Genomic DNA, 6,545 nt, shown 5'->3' with positions numbered 1-6,545 from the left:
GTTCCTCCTCAGCCTGGCTGAGAGCTCTTTTTTGCATGCCTAGAGTCTGGCCCAAAGCTGCATGCAGGCAATCAAACAGGGCCACGCTGCATCTCGAGATGCATGTATGGTCTCATACGAGCAAACAAACACGCTCTTAATGATTAATGGATGGACCTATGATTTCAGAAGCGCAGCGCAGCGGTTAGCTATCTTCAGCCTACAACACTGGAGAGGAGACTGACTGTTGATTGGTTCGATCATATGGACATGGTGATTAGAGCAAGTACAATAATACATGTCAGCTTGTCTTATAGCCAAGCCATATCAGCAAAAATCTACGTGGAAGAGAGAGAAACGGGCAGAGACAAGCAGCTTGTCGCGAGTTGCAGCGTCGAGCGCTTGCACATATACCCGTGACATGTGGACCCGCTACCTCCTAGGCTCCCGTGCGGCCATGAACACCTCAGCACGCGCATGTTCATTCCTTGCCAGCTTCACGTCCACCTTGAATAAAATATAAATATTGGAGAACCTGTGAAGAGCTTTGCTATTGTATACTTAGTATATTAAGCTTGTCTCTAAATGACATGGTTTGTCTAATAGCCAAGCTTATTGAACCTGCTCTTATGGGCTGGACCTGCTACCGTACATCGTGCCACGTGACGACGAGGGGAAAGGAGCACAGAGCACAAGCGGACAAAGACACATCATCAAACCACTGATGGATGCCTCTGAATCTGGCGGCACTCATAAGAATCAAAGCTTCTAAAAGCCATGGCAGAACCAAAGCTTAGCAAGAGAATTGTATTAAGAAAAAAAACTCAGCCTATGCCATGAGCACTTAAAATAATAAGATACTAATGATCATTTGCTACACGAGATGAAATAGACATGGAGTGCGGGTGGAGCCTAAAAATCTGCCTGGTACGCTGGCGACGGAGGATCATAATAATAACAAAGACTATCAGAGGATTGAGGAGTGGATAAGCCACCTCAGCTGCCTGCTCCAGTCCGGTCCGATCTCATCTCATCTCATCTTAGTTGTCTGGCTGGAGCGGGCGACGACTCGTGCCCCTTGATAGGATGGATGAGAGCATATATAATAATGAGTTTATAGCCAAACTAAGGTCTTGTTTAGATGCGAAAAGATTTTAGATTTCGATACTATAGAATTTTCGTTTGTTTATGTCAAATATTGTCTAATCATGGTCTAACTAGGATCAAAAGATTTATCTCGCGATTTACAGTTAAATGATATAATTAGTTTTTATTTTCATCTATATTTAACGCTTTATGCACGTGCCGAAAGATTCGATGTGACAGGAAATCTTAAAAACTTTTTGGTTTTTGGTGTGAACTAAACAAGGCCTAATACTGATATGGAGGACAAAAAACAGGAGCATGCAAGTACCAAACTGGGCACAAATGTATAAGTAGTGGTGGACCCAAATAGCAAGTGTTATGAGAAAAAAAAATAGAGCAAAAAAGTATCTTAAAGATAAGTATAAGATAATTTATTGTATAATTTGAGTCTAATTACTTGGTTTATAATTAAACACTTAGCTTTATTATTAACCTGCTCTCATAGGAATTGTGAATACAGCGACAGAACCTATAAATAATAAAATAAAATCGCTGAGCTGTCCCTGCGCTCCTTGCCTTGGTGTGCCACGCGGGGCCCCCGACGACGTGGACGGGAGGTCCAGCTCGGAGGCGTGGGTCGGGCCGAGCCGAGCCGGCCGACCACCCTGCCATATCAAATATCATGCCACTAGCCGGTGGCTGACGGCGACGGCTCTCCCTCCGGCCGGCCAGGCCGTTCGCCTCCCCCATGGTCCGCCGGCCCCTCCCGTTGTCCTTTGTCATTGGGGGCTTCTCGTCCTCACCACATCCAACGGTTCCAGCACACCACCCCGGTCCCCGTCTCTGCGACGCTGCGAGTAGTAAAACAAGCACAGATGCGTGTCGCCACGACTCGAGAATTGATGGACCATGCATGGAGATGGAGATGGAGATGGAGCCAGCCAGGACTACTAGAAGCATACTCCTATAAGATAAGGCTGAGAGGTAGTGAGGTGTCCGAGTCCGCGTCGGACTGACCTGTCACGGGCCTCCCTCCCTGTCACGGACTTGCTCGCTCACTCACTCGCCGAGCCGGAGCTGGACCTGGACCTGGACCTGGACCTGGACCGCCGGGGACGGATTGGATCAGATCGGATTATTGGAGAGCCCCCGTTTTTCCATGGAATTCATCCAAGAAAGTGGCGCTGATATGCTCCTTTTTTTTTTGTTGTTGTCTCACGGTGACGAGTTAGAGTTAGCCAAAGCGCAGAAAACTGGGCGAAAGATTAAAGATAAAAAGTTTTTTTGTCTGCTACCTTGACATGCCATCCCCAGTCATCAACACAGACAAAAGGGGGTTTTACCACTACCACTCTCGTTGCGTGCTTGGGCTGGATCGGGCCTGGGGTGGCAACAGCGACAGCATTGCTTTGGTTTTGGGGATGGATACGATGACAAGCAACCAACGGTGGTCACGATAATCCCAATTATCCTATCCCTCGCGTGCAGGGTTGTGGCCAAATCTTGTTTCACGCCTCCTACAGACGATAATCCTTTGCGTGCAGAATTGTGCCCAACATCTTGTTTCACGCCTCCTACAGACGAGTTTTCTTTTCTACTAAAAGATAAAAAATAAAAATTCTCCTCCTTTGCTTCGTAACCACAAACCAAAGCACCGGTACTCTAAGAGTTTCACTTGTGGTGGGACAAAGGTTTAAGAGTTTTGTTTAGTTCTCACCAAAAATAAAAAAACTTTTCAAGATTACTCGTCACATCCAATATTACGGTAGAATATTAAATATAAATAAAAACAAAAACTAATTGTACAGTTTGCCTGTAAATCGCGAGACAAATATTCTAAGCCTAGCTAATTCATGATTGAACAATATTTGTAAAAAAAACAAAAATACTACGGTAGCAAAATCTAAAAAAAATTTACAACTAAACCAGGCCAAAGTGTATAAGCCATTTCGATCGGTTGGAAGTGCTGCTTTCTTCTTTTACCCAATGAATTAGCAGAGCACCTTCCCAATTTGGTCTAAACAAAAAAAAATGCCATTTAGAAAATACTGTACTTGCGTAACGATAGTCGACAGCAGCCTGTCTCAGCACTAGTACCGGGTCGCCACATCAACTGTGGTGTCTGTGCGTGACCAGGTAATCATGGCTGCACTGGCCGAGCCTGCCAAGGCCTTGCCAGATCACGCGGCCATAGAGACTCGTGAGGCATGGCGTGACCGTGAGAGCATCATCATCAATCGCCGGACCGAACGGGCGGATTCGTGCTTTGCCAATGCCAAGGTGCCTCTCTCATCTCATCAGTGCCTTGCCTGCCCCAACTTGTTGACCACCAAGGCTTTGTTTAGATGAAAATTTTTTTTGGATTTTGTTACTGTAGCATTTTCGTTTGTTTGTCACAAATGTTATCCAATTATGGACTAGCTAGGATCAAAAGATTCGTCTCGTGATTTACAGGTAAACTGTGCAATTAGTTTTTATTTTCGTCTATATTTAGTGCTTAATGCATGTGTCGAAAGAATCGATGTGGCGGAGAATCTTAAAAACTTTTTGGTTTTCGGGGTGAACTAAACAAGGCACTAGCAAACAAAACACCGTCGTGTGTCTTCCGGCAAAACACTCACAACGCCCGCGCGCCAGGTTTGTTTCAGCGTGGTCAACTGAACTGAATGACTTGCTTCTCAATCCGTTCCTTCCCTGGTGGCTTGAATTCAACTCCTTCCCAGCTTCAGTACGTACACGATTTTCTGGCTCGAGACGCCTGGTTCATGGACCGGTTCCATTTCTTGCTGCTGCCCATGTTCTTCACAAGTCGGTCTTAAAAATCTTATTAATGCAGAGATAAGCAACACAGACAGACGACATCGCCTGGCATCAAAAAAAAATATCCTTGTATGTATCACAAGCAAATCTCTGAAATCTCAGACGCAGAAACAACAGGAGAAAAAAAGTCTAAACTCCGGTTGCAATAATGTAAAACAAAAATTGCCCGGTAATAGGAGAATCAAATCAATCTCTGCGACCACATAAGGATTCCGGCGACCCTGTCATGGGCGGTGGGCGGCGAGCCGGCGACTGTGCAGCCGGATGGATGAGATCACGGCGGCACCCTAATCCATGGTTTATAGGCGCCAAAAGGCCCACTTGTTCTACACAGGTCTGTCACCTTTAGGGCTTGTTTAGTTTTTGAAGGAAAAAATTTCGCGATACTGTAGTTCTTTCGTTTGTTTGTTATAATTATTGTTCAACTATAGACTAACTAGGCTCAAAAAATTCGTCTCGTCAATTACGATCAAACTATACAATTAGTTTTATTTTCGTCTATATTTAATACTCCATACATGCGTCTAAAAATTCGATGTGACGGAAAATTTTTGGGTTTTTGGATGGAAGTAAACAAGGCCTTAATCCGCAGCCTGCGTCGTCGTCCATTTGCTCCCTTCCGGAATGTCACAAGTACTCTACACGCTGTACACCACCAAAAGATCAGCCCAGACCATCCTCCTAGATCAAAACACATTTACATATAGAAAAAATATTGTTCGCTTGTCTGAAAATATTGGTCACTACTTTATTGTAAGAGAAAAATATTATTTATAGATAAAAAAATACGGCTTATGAGATAAGTGAACCGAGCTACCTGGGTTAGCTAGCATGGCTGGGCAAGCTTGCCAAGGCGCTGCCAGATCACGCGCCCACCGTTTTCTTGTGGCACTTTGGTTCTGCACTCGTGAGGTATGGCGTGAGAGCATCATCAATCGCCGGAGCCGGGCGGATTCGTGCTTTTTCCAAAGGTGTTGCCTGCCCCAACTCGTGACCAGCTAGCAATACGTGGTATCTTCCGGCAAAGCAACACAACACAACGGGCGCCAACTGAATGGGGGCAGGAGCAAAGAGTCGAAGCGTGGTCAACTGAATGCCTTGCTTCAGTTCCTTCCTTCTTCCCTTCCCACTTCCCAGCTCTCCTAGTATACGATCTTCTAAAGAGCATGTTTGGATGAGTTTTTGATTTTTAAAAATCATTTTTTGTTTTTAGTTTCTAAAAATCTATATTCTAAGCACAAACTAGTAGAGAGGATGTTTGGATCCTCTAGTTTTTAAGTTATTGCTCATAGGGTCACAAAAAACGATCTAAGTTAGGTATCAACGATTTTTTTTATAAGACTGGTAAAAACTGACATACGAAATTAGATAAAAACTAGTCTGTTTGAATCTTACCTAGTTTTTGAAATTTAGATTCTTAAAAACCGAAGGGATCCAAACAGGTGTGAACTAAAGCTTGGAGCTTATCTAAAAAGTTATAGTTATGACAGTATTGTTCGCTGATTTATTATCAATCACACTATAAAAGAGCGAGTTTTTTTTAGAGAGCTCTCCCACTATAATAACCGTTCGATCTATACATCGTGCTATATGAGCCCTCTGATATCCATAATCTTACTAAGACTAAGATGTAAGACTCCTCTTGATATAAGACTCCTCTATAATACTCCTAAACCAAGATTCAATTTTAAATACGTCTCATGGTCGGAGTCTGATTTTTTCTCAACCCACCAATATACGTACCCGTCTGTATGTACCCACAGTCTACACCCCATGCAACGAACGCGACCCTTGTTGCCGCCATCATAGAGAGAAAAAACTTAGGCCTCTCCATCTCCCTGCCCTAGCCACCGCCGCCGCCATGTCAACGACCTTGTGCACACCCCATGACTGCTGCGAGGGTCGATGGAGAACGGAGGGCTGTCGGCGGCGGCGGAGTAGTGAGAGGATGATGTACGGTGTTGGGAGCGTGGCCATGGCCGGATGGCCCTTGGAGAGCGGCCAGATGCGGCTCCTTCATGGGCAGCCATGCGAGGGTCATGACCTCCATAGCTTCCACTTCTAGGCACGCACGTGCACTTGAGGAGAGCATGCAGGTAGCAGGGAGACGACTAGAAGATCCGTCCATCTATCTTTGACATGATTAGATTATTGGGTTTATGTTTGTAAAAATATAATATCAACAAATCATTTTTATTTGTTTGATTGGTAAAATATGATATAAAAAATAGATACATCAATAATTGTTGCATTTCTGAAACAGTGTTGTCCAAAGGTGAGGTTTTAGCCAAAACAAAGCTATTCATCTCAATAGAAAGAGGACAAAAACTATTGTGTATATGGATGAACTACCGATGTCACAAAGGTATGTTAAATTAATTAATTAATTTTTCTTGTTTGGTTGCATTTGTGACTTATCTGAATCATGTAAAATTATGTTATAATTTATTTCTGCTTACTATGCCATATAGATGAACAACAAAGGAACTAAGAAAAACATTAAATCCTAATTATCTACATTATTTACATAATAAATCACTCAACTCAATTTAATAAATCTATTTTTTCCTATTTATATCAATTATTACTTGCTATAGCAATATATATATGCTTTTTATTTTAATTATACCATTGCTTTTGACAGTCACACGGTAAAGTAC

This window comes from Sorghum bicolor, chromosome 5, assembly GCF_000003195.3.
Source record: "Sorghum bicolor cultivar BTx623 chromosome 5, Sorghum_bicolor_NCBIv3, whole genome shotgun sequence".
NCBI lineage: Eukaryota > Viridiplantae > Streptophyta > Magnoliopsida > Poales > Poaceae > Sorghum > Sorghum bicolor.
The sequence above is the reverse complement of the archived record's forward strand: the minus strand, read 5'-3'. Positions refer to the sequence as shown.